The 18,133-nt window shown below is 37.0% G+C and overlaps 1 long non-coding RNA gene across 1 annotated transcript in view; it reads right to left on the reverse strand.

The window, feature by feature from the left end:
* The window catches only part of LOC117064610, a 40,174-nt gene extending 23,041 nt beyond the window's left edge, over positions 1-17,133 (reverse strand). Inside the window, exon 1 of the long non-coding RNA XR_004429553.1 lies at positions 17,028-17,133. This is a non-coding gene — a long non-coding RNA (uncharacterized LOC117064610). The remainder of the gene's footprint in view (positions 1-17,027) is intronic.
* Positions 17,134-18,133: the final 1,000 nt, after the last annotated feature.

Consider the following 18,133-nt stretch of genomic DNA (forward strand, 5'->3'; position numbering starts at 1 on the left):
CAGGACAAGAACTCAGGACCCTCCAAATGGCAGGACTGAAAGAGCTATAACACACACAGCTGAAACATGCCCCTTCCCACCCCACTTGACACACTGCAGGTGATGAGAGTAGCTGCGGCCCTCTGGGGACCCCAGACCTTGGAGCTCCCCAAACCAGGGCTGTGACACCCTCTTTGGGACTCTGTAGTACCTGGCATCTCCAAGCTTTCAGGTGTCACCCCATTCCTCTGTGCCAGCAGGGGAAGCCGCTTATAGTACTCCTGGTCCAGCCACTGCAGCTGGCATGCGTGGCTGTGTGCAGTGGCCAGACCCCACGCTTGCCTGCTCACACATCCCTCGCCACTCAGCACCTGGCTAGCCCTTGGCAGGTGTGGGATCTGGGCCTACAGAGCAAGCTGAGTGCAGCCTGCCAGGCCGAGTGGGCAGAATGAGCCCAGCAGCCCCTAGCAAAACTCTGGCAAAGGTGCCACTATATATAGAGGTTTCTGGCTGGCAAAGTGACACCCCAAGGATCCCATGACACCTCCTCCAGTCTTCTGCTCATACTGTCAAGCACAGAGAAAGAAAATCACACAATCATGCATATGAGTGACAGACAAATTGTAGTCAGTTGTAAGGGGATCCTTGATTCTAAGAAACAATCCTTTTGTTGTTTGTAATCCCATTCCTCAGCAAGAATGTGCTAAATCTTTGCTATTTCTCTCCACCACCCCCCACTCTTCAGCACACTACTAGATGTGAGTTTACACCCATCAAATCTGAACTACAACTGCATGACTCCTCCATTTTCAAATACTTTTGTATCTTCATTCTAATATTCTTCCAGATTCAGATGTATGGTGCAACTTTAGACTCTATTACAAAAACCAGTGGATGATTTTGAGTTCTTCACTTACTGCAACTCTTCTGGAATCTTCACTGTCTTGACTTTATTGGCACTATCTCCTAAATTGCATTCTAATTCTGGCCATTCTTTCTCAGGAACTCTAATCTAAATCTACATCTTCCTTTTGAACAAGAGAAAGGCTGTAGAACACTATTTCTATTTACTTCTTTTTTTTTTTTTTTTGAGGCGGAGTCTCGCTCTGTCGCCCGGACTGGAGTGCAGTGGCCAGATCTCAGCTCACTGCAAGCTCCGCCTGCCGGGTTTATGCCATTCTCCTGCCTCAGCCTCCCGAGTAGCTGGGACTACAGGCGCCCGCCACCGCGCCCGGCTAGTTTTTGTATTTTTAGTAGAAACGGGGTTTCACCGTGTTAGCCAGGATGGTCTCGATCTCCTGACCTCGTGAACCGCCCGTCTCGGCCTCCCAAAGTGCTGGGATTACAGGCTTGAGCCACCGCGCCCGGCCTCTGTTTACTTCTTAAAGGTTACTGTTGCATAGCTGTTTAGTTCTATTTTGATTTTATGAAAAAATAAAATAAATTACTTTATTTTATGAGTATCCAAAAGCTACAGGTTTGTATTTGTAGACAATCAAAATTTGTCTTAGCCTTATACTACTATGGTAATCTCCAGATTATAAATTCAGATTTACCTGCAAATTTTAGATTTAGTTTACATATGCCAAGCAGCTAGATAAGGCTGTTTTTTTTTAATTTCAATAATATTTTTAATTTACCCACTATATTCAAAATAACATCTTTTCAACAAGTTGTAAAATACTAAAATTATTGATGAGATATTTTACATGCATTTTTTACTAAGTCTTTGAAATCTGGTATGTCCTTGTCACTTATAGCACATCTCAATTTGGACTAGCCAGTTTCAAGTGCTCAGTAGCTACATGTGGCTACACAGTGGCTGTAGGGTGGGTCTGTACATTGATAGAGAAAAGAGAGCTCCAGAGGATCTTACATCACAATGAAATGCTCAACAGCAAACTGATTGTACTTCCCAAACCCAAGGGCTGGGAAGTACAGCCCTATCATGTCCCTGGAAGACAGAGAGCTGGGAATATGCAGTGAGCAAACCTTCAAGACTGTCATGTTCGTCTTTGTGAATGAGATCTCCCCATAACAATAGCTACTGTAACAATTATGTTGAATAAGCCAGGTTCCTAGGAGGCCATCAGAATAAGCCTTTAATTTTTTTCCTCCCATAACCCACTCAAATCAGTTCTTTCCCCACCCCAGCATGGACTCTCAGGCAGGTTCTATCATATTCCCCATCTCTCTTAGAGAACAAAAAGACTTTCAGCCACTTTGAGTCACAAAACCATCTTGACTCAGTAATTAAAATATAACATTCCATCCAATACTCTGAATCTCATATAAGGTTAAGAAATCTGCCTTTTTCAAGTCGGAACTGCGAGGCTGGAGAAGCCTGTAGTGGGCAGGGTGGCCAGATAAGGCTGTTTTAAATATATGTTCCTGCTGTAACTTTTCAGCTTATCTTTGAGGTGGTATAAAGAGAAGAGAGAGTTGGAATGCAGGAAGAGTGGCCAATCACAGTATTACAGTGATGTGCTTTGGAAATAGCAAAGCCTTTGAATCAGACAGAACTATACAAGAAACCGGGAACTATCCTTTCACTGTCTGGTGGACTTTGGTAAATTACTTTAGTTCTCTGAGTCTTCGGTTCCTCATATTTAAAATAGATACAATAATGACTCCCTAACATAAATAATTTACAAGTATTTCAAGAGCACTGTTTGCACATATTAGGGATTTAGAAATACTGCTTTTTTCCCTTTTGTCTCCTACTTCCATCATAATGCAGGTTAGATCACAACGGAAATTTTTAGGTTTTTTTGTATATAGCAAAATTTTCTTTTTTTTTTTTTTTTTTGAGACGGAGTCTCGCTCTGTCGCCGGGGCTGGAGTGCAGTGGCCCGATCTCAGCTCACTGCAAGCTCCGCCTCCCGGGTTCACGCCATTCTCCTGCCTCAGCCTCCCAAGTAGCTGGGACTACAGGTGCCCGCCACCTCGCCCGGCTAGTTTTTTGTATTTTTTAGTAGAGATGGGATTTCACTGTGTTAGCCAGGATGGTCTCGATCTCCTGACCTCGTGATCTGCCCGTCTCGGCCTCCCAAAGTGCTGGGATTACAGGCTTGAGCCACCGCGCCCGGCAAATTTTCTCTTTTTGTTGAGGTTCAGATGGATGATTCATTCATATGAATATCTCTACAACCGAGATATAATTTTTCTTTTGAGGATAACTTTATTATTAACTAACTTAGGTTTTAAGATTCAAGGACATTGAAAGTAGAATTTAAAATGTTGGTTTCTGCAAAATGTTTAAGTAACAAAACTAAACCCAGAATCTAGTCATTCAAATAGATTATATTCAATCTTTAGAATGGAAATCAACACAATGTCCACACTCTAATTTTAATAATATGATGACTAGGCATACTTTTTTGGTCCTATTTAAATCAATATGGAGAGCAAGCAAAAGTAACATCTCCCTACTCTAGAATACACCTGCTTCTGCAAATGAAACTAAGCCCACTCATCAGCTTATTTATCAAAACCATTAGCTTGGGGTATCAAAACTCATTTCAATGACCACCAGCCCAAATTTCTTATGCTATTTGCTATTTCATAACCTCTGCCCATTCCCAGTCTAGAGTGGACAACTGTCCCAGTTTTCTCAAGACTTAAGTTTTAGCACCGTAAGTTCCACATCCTGGGAAAATCTTTAGCCCCAGGCAAACCAGGATAGTTGATTACTCTATCTACCACTTGCCTAGAACGAAATCATGTCCTTTGCAGCAACATGAATGCAGCTGGAAGCCATTATCTTAAGCAAACTAATGCAGAAACAGAAAAACAAATACTACATGTTCTCACTTATAAGTGGGAGCTAAACATTGGGTACACACAGACATAAAAATAGGAACAATAGACACTGGAGAATAGAAGGAGGGAGAAGTGGGGGAAAGGGTTGAAAAACTACCTATTGTTATTGGTACTATGCTCACTACCTGGGTGATGGATTCATTTATACTCCAAACCACAGCGTCATGCAATACACCTTTGTAACAAATCTACATGTTTTCCTTGATTGTAAAATAAAAGTTGAAAAAAAAAATCATCCAGTCAAGGCTTCAGTACTCTGCTAATTCTCTTTTTAAATTTATCCTCTTAAATTTTGTCAAAACAGCATTCTCCATTGCTTCAGTGGGTCTAATATACTCTTTCTTGATCAACAGGTTTTTCTGACAGGCTTTTGGAGAAATCAACTGTCAACATTCTCCACAACAATCATTGAGTCTATCAAACAACTCAAGAAGGGAGTAAAGATAATTAATAAAGTAAGTTAGGTTGTATTACACTCACAAATACAAACCATTGGAATCATTTCTGGGTAACGTATTGAGCTAATAAAGTACTAAAAAAGTGTCGATGATTTTAGGTATAAGATATTGCCCTGTAATCCCAGCACTTTGGGAGGCCGAGACGGGCGGATCACGAGGTCAGGAGATCGAGACCATCCTGGCTAACACGGTGAAACCCCGTCTCTACTAAAGAATACAAAAAACTAGCCGGGCGAGGTGGCGGGCGCCTGTAGTCCCAGCTATTCGGGAGGCTGAGGCAGGAGAATGGCGTAGACCCGGGAGGCGGAGCTTGCAGTGAGCTGAGATCCGGCCACTGCACTCCAGCCCGGGAGACAGAGCGAGACTCCGTCTCAAAAAAAAAAAAAAAGATATTGCCACCCCGCTCTTCTTATGTGGCAATGCCTGAAGAAGAGATAGCACCAGCTGCAATAATGCCCCAATGGTCAAGCTATGCCTTTTACTCAAATTGGAAAATCAAGGTATGTTCACGAAACTTACCAATCTTTGGTTACTAGTAGGAAGTCTGCACAAGCAGCAACTACCACAGTTGTTCTAAAAACAGGGTGCTGACAGAAGGCCACTCTTTCAGGCTATGAAGACATTTTGGCTTTTGTTTTCACAATTAGAGACTCAGCAGCTTTCTGGACAGAAACTGCTGGAGTCCAGGCTATGGTATACTTGTTTCATCTGCTCTCTCCTTCTTGGTTTCTGTCAGCTTTCTTGTCATTGTTTCACTTGAGAACAATTACACAGCTTTGGCATTTTCCCAGTTAAAGACTCATTTCCATTTTGGTGTTAATGCTGCTATTTTTTTTTCACTCCTAATGTATAAGAGCAAGCCAATTTTAAGATACGGTTCTAACAAGAGTTGAGAGTTGAAAGAGGATCCAAAAATCCACAAAAAAATGGGCGCTTCTGATCATTTACATTTATTAAAAAATGGCAATAGATGTGATTCATTTGATATTCATTAATAAGATTCTTAATAAAAGCCTACCGTGTGGTAGGAGTTCGACCAGATTCTGAGAAAAATATAAAAGAAAAAATGTATCCTGCTCTAAAGAGTCTGCTCATAGACTGTTTAGGAGACATTCAGACTTGGTTTCTCTTACTCACATTGTCCTATAATACAACATGTTGTGAAGATGGAAATTTTGAAAGAAGTGTAAATATAGTGTAAATTATAGGACATCAAATCAAGGTTATGAAACAAACTATTTTTTATGTAAATAAATGTGTTAAAAAGTAAGCCTGGGCCGGGCACAGTGGCTCACACCTGTAATCCCAGCATTTTGCAAGGCCGGGCAGATGACCTGAGCTCAGGAGTTTGAGACCAGCCTAACGTGGAGAAACCCCGTTTCTACTAGAAGTACAAAATTAGCCGGGCATGGTGACGCATGCCTGTAATCCCAGCTACACGGGAAGCTGAGGCAGGAGAATTGCTTGAACCCAGGAGGCGGAGGTTGCAATTAGCCGAGATCACACCAATGCATTCCGACCTGGGCGACAGAGTGAGACTCTGTCCCCAACCCCCCTCCCCAAAAAAAAGTAAGCCTGAAAAAGAATGACATACTAAATTGTCAATGTGTTTTTTTATTAAAAAGTGATAATTATAAATATTTACAAGCAAATATAAAAACTGATGACATAAAGCATCAATATCAATTTAAAGTTAGTAAGTGTGAGTTCAGTCACTATTAGATTTTGAGAGCTGAAGTCTGTATGCACCTTGCCAAGGTTATTCTAAAACTTTGTGCCTGAACTATAGCCTAGAGCAAGTTGGGAACTAAATAAGTTGTGACACACAATTTTTGTTATTCAGTGTTCTCACAGAGTGCCTAAAGCAATAAAATTTGGGTTAGAAAGAAAAGCAATTAGCTGAGATTTTGGAATACACAGATTTGAGTAGTGAAAAGGCGAAAAGTTAAGGCCTTAAGTTAGGGACCTCACCAGGCTCAGTGGGAGTTCTTGGGTTAATTTAAACATAATCCAATATAACTATGCATCACGCTTACAAAAATGGTCTCTTATTCTCTGACTTTTTGAATCAGTGATTTAGGGAGCCACTGACACTCTCTTTTTTACAGTACCAAACATCTATTTTTTTTTCCAGAAAATTGAATAAAACACCCCTATTATAATATATAAGTAATAAATTACTAACAGAGTCACATCAAATCTGTCATTTTTAATGAAGTCAAATGTCTATAGGATGTGTAACATGTTTTATCAGGAAGTTGGAGAAAATGGGGTTAATATTATCAGGAAGAAATTTAATGAAACAAAACAAAACAAAATGAGCCTACTGCAATAGAATTTCATTCAAGAACCGGTTCTCAAAAGAGGAGTTGCCTAAGGAAGAAATCAGCTTTTCTAAGTGAAATAGCCTTGGAAATGCCATCTTTAGTGTTAATCCTCTCCTTGCAATCCATTAGTTTAATAATGTGGCTTAACTCATTCATTTTTTTTTTGAGTTGTCTTTTGATTTACATCAGACAGAACCAAAGACTCACAAGGATGCTGACATGATTAGGCCACCCTTGAGAACCACATACTGAATTTAGCAGATAGGTAAGGTCCAGAAAACTTAGATAATATTTAAAACAAAATTTACAATGGCTCATTGATTTAGAATTCTGTGAAGGCTTAATTAGATGTGTAAAATCCATTTTATGCAAGAAAAGCTATATAGGTTTTATAATACATACGAAGTAGATCAAGCTATGAAGAATATCCAATAGACTCTAATATCAGTATCCAGGTATTTTACACCAAGACATTAATGACAATTCTTAATCAAAATGACTAAATGAAGAGTCTCTGGATTCTCCTCTGGGGAGGGGTAAGAGGTTTCACAATGATCTTGATCTATAAGTATTTCATTCTTCATAGCTGTTATTACTATATCAGATGATTCTTAGGTTGCTTAAGGACAGGTTTATGGAACAAAAGATTTACTTGTTGACACCAGAAATGACTCTACCATTTCAGCTGTGACTCTCTGGCCTCAGTGTTTTAGTATGAGCAATCTTTGCTCGAATTAACATGTTTTCACTGTGCAGTTATAATGGAAGGTATGCTTTCAGAAGGAAGGCTCTTTTCTTACTTGTCAGTTTGTACTTGTAAAACAGGTCTCTAATTTTTACAGTACCATGATATTTCTTCCACAAGGTCATTAAACGTCCTTCAGAAATGCCTGCCAAAATACTTTAATCATTTTATTATCACTTACAATTACAGCATACTTAGAGGGCACCTAGGGAAGCTTCTTACTAAATGTAAAATACACCTGGGTGGATGCATGCAACCTTTTCTGGACAACTCCTAGTGAAAAACAAATCTGGGGATAATAAGGAATCCCTTTGCATTTTTACATTACTGTATTTTTTGAAAATTATTTGCATATTTTTATATTATGTTAAGATTGAATTTATCTAACTGGGACTTCCCTCCTTGTTTCAATTTTTTTCTAAGTCTGAAACAAGCTATGAAAGCCTTTTAGCCATTTGAGTACATTTATCACAATCTCTTCCCTCTTCTTGCTTTTGATTTATATACATTCCATTCTTTATTCAATAAATAAATTGGTCCTTTTTTTTTCTCTGTGTAGACAGCATTTTTGTAGCAAATAGTAGAACAAAATCTAATTAATGTAAACAAAAAAGTTTAGACTTTTAGAAAAATTTCAGGGATATATCTAAGACTCCTTGGAAAGGGCAGACAAGTTCCCCCAGAGATTTTTGAGAGGAAGTGAAAGTCACCAGGAAGAGAGATATCTGTGTTCTCTGTCTTTTTTATCACTTCTGGTATTTTTCTTACCTCTGATTCTTGGAGTGGATTGGATTCCATCTCCTTTCCCTTTGAACAGCTGATTTCTCTGGTCCTCTTACTTGGGGACCAGTATGGTTAACTCAGACTCCACATTCTATCACTTCCTTGTTGAAGTGACCAATAAATGGACTAGTCTTTGTGTACTAATTATTTTGTGGCGGGGGTGGAGATGAAGCAAGCGTATAAATTAGCTCAGTCTAGACTGTGGATTGATGCCTACTGACTCAAGCAATTAGTTGAGGTCACATTGCATGAACTTGACAGCAGATCTTCACTTATGGTTTGAAAGTGGGAGTGTTTTTAGAAAAAGGAAAGTGTAAATTAAACAAGGCTACAGTAACCAAAACAGCATGGTACTGGTACCAAAACAGAGATATAGACCAATGGAACAGAACAGAGTCCTCAGAAATAATACCACACATCTACAGCCATCTGATCTTTGACAAACCTGAGAGAAACAAGAAATGGGGAAAGGATTCCCTATTTAATAAATGGTGCTGGGAAAACTGGCTAGCCATAAGTAGAAAGCTGAAACTGGATCCTTTCCTTATTCCTTATACGAAGTTTAATTCAAGATGGATTAGAGACTTAAATGTTAGACCTAATACATAAAAACCCTAGAAGAAAACCTAGGTAGTACCATTCAGGACATAGGCATGGGCAAGGACTTCATGTCTAAAACACCAAAAGCAATGGCAGCAAAAGCCAAAATTGACAAATGGGATATAATTAAACTAAAGAGCTTTTGCACAGCAAAAGAAACTACCATCAGAGTGAACAGGCAACCTACAGAATGGGAGAAAATTTTTGCAATCTACTCATCTGACAAAGGGCTAATATCCAGAATCTACAAAGAACTCAAACAAATATACAAGAAAAAAACAAACAACCCCATCAAAAAGTGGGGAAAGGATATGAACAGACATTTCTCAAAAGAAGACATTCATACAGCCAACAGACACATGAAAAAATACTCATCATCACTCACCATCAGAGAAATGCAAATCAAAACCACAATGAGATACCATCTCACACCAGTTAGAATGGCAATCATTAAAAAATCAGGAAACAACAGGTGTTGGAGAGGATGTGGAGAAATAGGAACACTTTTACACTGTTGGTAGGATTGTAAACTAGTTCAACCATTATGGAAAACAGTATGGCAATTCCTCAAGGATCTAGAACTAGATGTACCATAGGACCCAGCCATCCTACTACTGGGTATATACCCAAAGGATTATAAATTATTCTACTACAAAGACACATGCACACGTATGTTTATTGCGGCACTATTCACAATAGCAAAGACTTGGAATCAACCCAAATGTCCATCTGTGACAGACTGGATTAAGAAAATGTGGCACATATACACCATGGAATACTATGCAGCCATAAAAAAGGATGAGTTTGTGTCCTTGTAGGGACATGGATGCAGCTGGAAACCATCATTCTTAGCAAACTATCACAAGAAGAGAAAACCAAACACCGCATGTTCTCACTCATAGGTGGGAACTGAACAATGAGATCACTTGGACTCGGGAAGGGGAGGGGGCCTATCATGGGGAGGGGGGAGGGGGGAGGGATTGCATTGGGGAGTTATACATGATATAAATGATGAATTGATGGGTGCTGACGAGTTGATGGGTGCAGCACACCAACATGGCACAAGTATACATATGTAACAAACCTGCACGTTATGCACATGTACCCTAGAACTTAAAGTATAATAAAAATAAATAAATAAATAAATAAATAGAAAATCATTTTATCTTTTCCTCTCATAAGGATCTAAAGCCAACACATCGTATTTTAGATGTGACCTTAATAAAGCAGAATATGTTGACCAACTCTCTTACTTCCATCCAGCACACAAATAATTCACTTAATGAAGCACTGGAACACATTATAGTAATATTTTTAGAATTTTAGTATCTTAATTATCAAATAGATCAACAATTACAAAGCTTCCAGAAGCCTTCTCACTGATTTTTGTTTTAGTACATCATAAGGGAATGGTACTGTATATTTGAACAGCTGCAATTCAAGGTTTGTGAACAACTGTTACCTATCAAGATACTGAAATAAGAAACCCATCATTAGTTACATGTGTTATCACTGAGACCAGTTAGCTCACAGTATGTCTTTGGTATGATATTAGAATTAGTCAAAAATCTTGCAGATTATTAATTTTACCCAATTCTATAAACAATTATTTAAATCACAGTTTTAATTTAGACAATGTTTTCACAGAAAGAACATAAAATGAGGTAAAATATCAAGTCATTTAACCAAGGAATTCTTATTATTCCATCCTATAAAACAACTCATCCTTTGGATTACCTTATGGGTAATTTATGATTGAAAAATGCATATGATAACTTTTAATGTTGTAGTAAATTTTTACCATATTCTCAGAAATTTGCTAAGGAAATTGAACAAATGTAACCAAGTGACCAGTGTAGCATCACCAGTGATATCATATATCCCAAAATGCGGTGTGAAAAGGACACTTCACCTCTGTGGTATTCTTCCTCAAAATATCATCAGCCTAGTCAAGAAAGATACCAGACAATCTCAAATTGAGGCACATTCTACAAAGTTGACTCTTCAAACTGCCCAGCTCAAAAAACAAGGAAACCTGCTTGACTCTTCAAAACTGTTAAGGCTATGAAAAACAAAAACAAAAAAAGGTAAGTCTGAGGGATCGTAACTAATCAGAGAAGACTAAAGAGACATTAAAGGAAGGACGATATGGTCCTCTGAATGGATCCTGGAACAGAGTTGGAAAACTGCTGAAATATATACAATGGTTATGTAAGATGCTAACAGAAAGAACAACTAGCTGAAGGGTATGCAGGATTTCTCTGCATTATCTTTGCAACTTTTCTGTAAATCTAAAATTATTCAAAAGTAAAGAGTTTATTTTAAAATATATGTTTTAATTAAAGATGGTTTTGCACATGAGAAACTACTCTAGCCTCCATTTTTAAATTTTGTCATTGCACTTCTGTATTATTTCACCATTTTGCCTTATTTTTGAGGGAAATAAATGCATGTTATTTGATAATGCTTGAAAGCATTTTGGCTTTCAATTTGTATATGGATAACAAAGTAAAAGAATAAATAGCTATACAAAAGGTCTATAGTGCAATCCTTTACAAGCTTGGAGCAATAACTAATATGCTAATAACATTTTAGGATAGTTTAAAGCATATTTGATAATATAAATTATAAAAAGGCTATAATTGTGCCATGTTTTTGAAAGCTTTTAAGATTCACAGTACAAAGCCTCTTTGAATACCCTGTTATTAATTTTTTAATGAAGTTTAATTCAAATGTCACACTTAGTGATGTATGCTGAAGGCAGAGTATTGACAGTCCCATTTATAGAGGGCTTGCCCTTGCCAGTGCACTGACAGACTATTTTCCCTACAGAACTAATTTCAATGATATTTCAAATATAAACATTTTTGGGTAATATTCCAGTTGTTTCTTCTTTGTACAAAAGGTTAAGTAGGCAAGTCTCCCTGCATTGAACTCAAATGAATGAATAGGGTAGGTATAGTTGGTGTTTATTAACTTCCAATGTAAGTTGTCATGTTTTTATTTTAAGAAGTTTTTGCTACATTTCCCAAGGTCTTTTCCCAGCCTTTGTGAATAAGTGTGTAATGTATTACCTGTGCCCATCAAACTTGTTTATTCCTTCTTCCTGTGATATTTGCATCGCAGGAAGTGGGTAGAAGAAATAAACAAGTTTGATGGGCACACGTAATACATTAGGCATTTCTCTAGAAACAGCCTACCATCAAAGAATATCCAAACAAAGTCTGTGTTTGAACAGAATATTCAGTGCACCAAGGTATATATGTGACTATATATATTCATAATCACCAAGCAAACTCACTAAGGATTCCCTATGCTCTTTTTCAGTCCTCTTTGCTCTGCTACCCCCACCCACGTTGTTAGAGGCTATCTCTGCAATGTAGTCTTCTTAAGAAATTTTATGTAAACTTTGATGGCTGCAGTGTTAGTTTTTCTATTTTCATAAACACATACATATTAAGTACGGATTTATGTCTACTTTATTTTGTATTATCCATGGGCTGAGTATAGTGATTTTCCAATAGAAAACAATCAATAAATATTTATTAAATTAGGGAACCAATGAAATATGAAAGTTTTCTTTATATTACCCTAATCAACTTCCCAAGTGATAATGTTATGTACTGAGGTTAAATAGAACAAAGCAAAATAAAATCTGGAAGTGAGAATCAGGAGACAATGATGTCAGTCTTGAGTAATCCACTAACTTTCAGTAGACACTGAGCACCTTACAAAATATGATCATAAAGTAATGAAAGTTAAACTGAAAGCCATGTAAGACATATGTATGTGTTCTTATTTTCTTTATGGATGTTTATCCATCTGTGGAATTGAGGTAATAATTGCAGTCCTATTCTGAACTGTTGTCCTTCATCATTTCATTCATTCCTTTGTCAAGCACTTGCTGATAGTTTATGTAGTGAATCGCTAAAAATAATAATATATGCAAATGTCAAAATATATGCAAATGCAAATATAAGAATTAATATTAGTAACAGTTATTATTAGCAATCAATTATGGTCACATAAAACAACGATTCACTTTTCTCTTTTCATTAAGCTTTGCAAACTTTGGAGAAGGTAAAAATATTCCACTGCAGGGAAATAGGACTGAGTTGTTTAATAGATATAATAAAAGTCATACAGGTACTACAGCTTTAAAGCAGATAAAGACTGACAACAAAATTAAAGAAAAGTGATGGAAAGAAATAGGTTATTTTGTGTCTTTATTCCCATGTTTTAATTTTCACATTGTATATGTAATATTTTTCATGAAGAATATATCCAGATGACTCATGCATTACATGATTTAAAGAAAAATACTCAAATGATAACACTAATGACTATTATCATCATCTTCACTATTATTTTGGAGTATTTGACCAAAGGGATCTCCTTGAAATAAGAAAGCATGAACATCTCAATTATTAACATGTGATGATAATAATATATAATACCAATTGGAGTCAAAGCAAAAAAAAAAAATCTGCAGACCAAAAGGATTTAGGTAATATATTCAGTGAAATGGAAATATTTCCCTTCCTTTGAGTTTAATTAGAATTAAAAGAACAGGGGAATTCAACTTAAACTTTAGCCCTAAACACCCTTTGACTGTCTAAACAATCAAATGTTTTTCCAACAACAGAATTAGAGTCAATCTATGGTTTTCTTCAGACATTCAAAGAGTTCCATTACCAAAGGTGATAAGAGGCATAGTTATAATGGATTTTCTATAAAGCTTAGAGTAAAGCACTTCCAAAAGCTCTATAATGATTTAATTAAAAAATTTATCTGATCTGGAATTTATCAATTTTTCATGTTTCTTTTTTTTTTTTTTTTTTTTTTCTTGAGGCGGAGTCTCGCTCTGTCGCCCAGACTGGAGTGCAGTGGCCGGATCTCAGCTCACTGCAAGCTCCGCCTCCAGGGTTTACGCCATTCTCCTGCCTCAGCCTCCCCAGTAGCTGGGACTACAGGCGCCCGCCACCTCGCCCGGCTAGTTTTTGTATTTTTAGTAGAGACGGGGTTTCACCGTGTTAGCCAGGATTGTCTCGATCTCCTGACCTCGTGATCCGCCCGTCTCGGCCTCTCAAAGTGCTGGGATTACAGGCTTGAGCCACCGCGCCCAGCAATTTTTCATGTTTCTAACAGTTATATATGCAAGATATTATTATATAGCTTATAGTACAAATTGTGAGTAATTCCAGCTTAAATATTTTACTGTATCTACAAAAGTATTGCTCATTAACATTAATTAGTACGTGCTATGTTAAAATTATCTATATGAAGCAAAACACAAAACAAAGCTGGAGGCATCACTCTACCTGACTTTAAACTATACTTCAAGACCATAGTAACTGTAACATCATGGTACTGGTACAAAAACAAATACATGGACCAACGGGAAAGGTTAGAGAACCCAGAAATAAAGCTGCACATCTACAACAGTTCGATCTTTTACAAAGTTGACAATAACAAACGATAGGGAAAGGATTCCCTATTCAATAAGTGGTGCTGGGAGAACTGACCAGCCATATACAGAACTTTGAAATTGAACCCCTTTCTTTCACCATATACAAAATCAACTCAATATGGATTAACGACTTAAACATGAAACCTAAAATTATAAAAACCATGGAAGAAAACCTAGGAAATACCACTCTGGACATAGGCCTTGGCAATGATTTAATGACAAAGGCTCTAAAAGCAATTGCAATGAAAACAAAAATTGACATGTGAGACCTAGTTAAACAAAATAACTTCTGTACAGCAAAAGAAATAACCGACAGAGTCAACAGACAACCTAAGAATGAAAGAAAATACTTGCAAACTATGTATCTGACAATGGTCTAATATCCAGAATCTCTAAGAAACAAATCAACAAGCAGAAGACAAATAACCCCATTAGAAAATAGGCAAAGGAAATGAACAGACACTTCTCAAAAGACATACATACAGCCAACAAGCATATGAACAAATGCTCAGCACCACTAATAATCAGATAAAAGCAAATAAAAGCCACAATGAGATCCCATCTTACATCAGTCAGAATGGCTATTACTAAAGTCAAAAAATAACAAATATTGGTAAGGTCATGGAGCAATGGAGTGCAGATACATTGTGGTGGGAGTGTAAATTAGTTCAGCCACTGCAGAAAGCAGTTTGGAGACTTTCCAAAGAACTAACAATAGAGACACCATCTGAACCATTACTGGGTATATACCTGAATGAATATAAACCATTCTACCATAAAGACACATACATGCATACATTCATTGCCTCACTTTTCATAATAGCAAAGACATGAAATCAACCTAGATGCCTATCAGCAGTAAACTAGATAAAGAAGATATAGTAAATATATACCATGGAATATTACACAGCCATAAAAGAAATAAAATCGTGTCCTTTGCAGCAACATGGATGGATCTGGAGGCCATAATCCTAAGTGAATTAACACAGGAACAGAAAACCAAATACCACATGTTCTCACTTTTAAGTGGAGTTAAACATTGAGTACACATAGACACAAGAAAGGGAACAATAGACACTGGAGCTTACTGAAGGGTGGAGGGTGGAAGAAGGATGAGGACTGAAAAACTACCTGTCGAGTACTATGCTCACTACCTGGGTGGAAAACTAATTTGTACACCAAACCCTAGAAACATGCAATTTATCCATGCAACAAACCCGCACATGTACTCCCTGAACCTAAAATAAAAGTTAGAGAAAAAAATAAAGAAGAAAAAGCATTAGTACGGCCTGCAAAATTCTGATTCAGAAGTTCGAATGTGCATTTAATTCAATAATTAAGTCCATATTCTGTGACAGTATTTACGGTGTGGAGTAAAATTCTGTAGCCAATACCCAGATACATTTTAAGGCAAAAGTAGTGTTTTTAAACACCTGTATTTTTAAAAGACAATTTCATAGTTATCCAATTAAAATGTATAAATGAAGTAATAGACTTTTAATATTATACAAATCTATCTTAGTAGTCAAAGTATATTGTTTGAAGCCATTTGTAAGGGACAAAGGGTAATATTGTCACTTATAATGTCATTGCTTAACAGTATGAGAGTTTATTGCTCACAAAATTTTTGAAATAATTTTTCCACTGAATAGAGAAACCCATCTAAGACCACTTTACATTTTTTTCTTATTTTATATTAATTATGAGCCTATGAATACTGTGATCTATCTTTTCTGATTCATAATGGAACAAAGTTTACACACAATGTGTATTGGACCTTGCAAAACACTGACGAAAATAAACAAAGAAGACTAAGTAGGTGATGTACTATGTTCACACATTGAAGACTCAGTATTGTTAAGATGTCAGTGTCTCCCCAATCTGATCTGTAGATGTAATGCAATCCCAACAAAAAATTCCAGCAAGAAATTAACAAGCTAATACAAAAATTTACAAAACAAAAAACCTAAGTGATCTAGAATAACAAAAACAATTTTGAAAAAGAACAAAGATGGAGGAAAGACATCATTAGATATTAATACTCTAAAGCTATAATAATCAAGACTGTGATATTGGCAAAAGAATGGATACATAGATAAATGGAACAGAATAAAAAAATCCAGAAATAAAACTCAAACATTTGTAGTCAAATTGACTTTCTATAAAGGACAAAGTCAATTCAATGTTCAAAAGTAATTTTTAACAGATAGTGCTGGACATTGAATTTTTAGGTAGAAAAATAATGAACCTCTATCCATGAATTTCTGATCTATATTTAAAACTGAACTGTATAACCTCTAGAGAAAAGTGAAAGAAACATTATTTCTTAGATTTGGTACCAAAAGCATAATCCATAAAAGAAATTAAAATGATAAATTTATAAAATTGACTTCATGAAAATTTAAAACTTCCCCTCTTTGAAATATATTCTTTGGAAACTGAATATACAAGCCACAAAATGTGAGAAAATATTTGCAAAGCACATATTTAAAACAAGTACGTATATATAAAGAATTATCAAAACTCCTTAATAAGTAAACAGATAACTCAAGAAAAAATGAGCAAAACATGGGAATAGACAAAAATATGAATGACAAATAAGCACTAGAAAAGGTGCTTCATAACATTTAATATTAGGGAAATATAGGTCAAAAATCAATGATACATCACTACATACATATTAGAATAACTATAATAAGATTAGTAAAATAAGTATCCAGTGTTAGTCTGCTCTGTGCAACTTGAATTCTTAAAACTGAGCAACTAGAATTGTCAAACATTGCTGATGGAAAAACAAGTGGAAGCAGCTTTGCTGTTTCTTATAAAGTTAAATACACACTTACATAACCCATCAATCTCATTCCTAGGTGTTCGGACGAACGGAGGCAAGATGGTGCACTTCCGGTTTCTTCATCGCGCGCCCCCCCCTCCCCCCCCCCCCAGCTTTTCCCGTGCGCGCGAAAATGCAGCCGGCGACCCGGGAAGGTGCAGACCAACTAGGCATGCGCCAGGTGATGTCAATCCGAAGAGACCAAGATTTACCTGGTCGCACCTGCGGAACGCCCCCTGACACGCCGTGCCCCGCCTATTGCCCTCCCACTCCTAGAAAAGCCGCTCCGGAGGGATGCCACGGGCGGCCTTCCTCAGTCCTCCACTCCTGTCCGGATGTCAGGACTGTAGGAACGCTGTCCGAGGGCCCCACCGGGGGGACTCTGTAGGCCTTCTTTGCCGGAGGCCGACAGACCTCTTCCCCACACCTTAGGTGACCAAAATAAACTTGCAGTTTTGCTCCTACACTTGCCTACTTGCTGGTTCTTTTGTGCCTGCTCTGGTGGTCTTAGAAAAACAAATCACTAGGGATTTATCTAAGTGAAACAAAACTTACATTCACAGAAAAATCCATGAGTGGATGTTTATAAAGTTTTATTCATAATCACTATAAATGGGAAACAATCCAAATGTCCTTTGGCTGGTAAATTAATGAACTAACTGTCGTGTATTCATATGACAGAATGCAACTCAACAATAAAATGATACAAACTACTGATACAAGAAACAAGATAGATGAATTTCAGATGCATTATGCAAAGAAAAAAGCCAGACTCAAAGGGCTAAATTCTGTACAATTCCATTTACATGCCATTCTAAAATAGGCAATCTATAGGAAGAGAAAACTGATCAAAAAAATAGTTGCCAGCACTTGTGGATTAGAGGAGGGTTTGGCTCCGAAGAAGCACCAACAGTTTTAATTTAATGGGCATCAGTACAGACACAGATGGCATAGTTTAGATGTGATAGTGCTTTAAGCAATAAGTAGCATTAGTTAAATATTCATCATTTGGCTCTATTACAGAATTATTAAATTGAAATTATTCAGGCTATGTAACTGATATGCTTTAGGCGGATCACTTTATATCTAGTGTTTTCTGTTTTTGTGTCGTATTTCAAG

The sequence above is a fragment of the Trachypithecus francoisi genome, unplaced genomic scaffold (assembly GCF_009764315.1).
Source record: "Trachypithecus francoisi isolate TF-2019V2 unplaced genomic scaffold, Tfra_2.0 Lachesis_group2, whole genome shotgun sequence".
NCBI classification, from domain to species: domain Eukaryota; kingdom Metazoa; phylum Chordata; class Mammalia; order Primates; family Cercopithecidae; genus Trachypithecus; species Trachypithecus francoisi.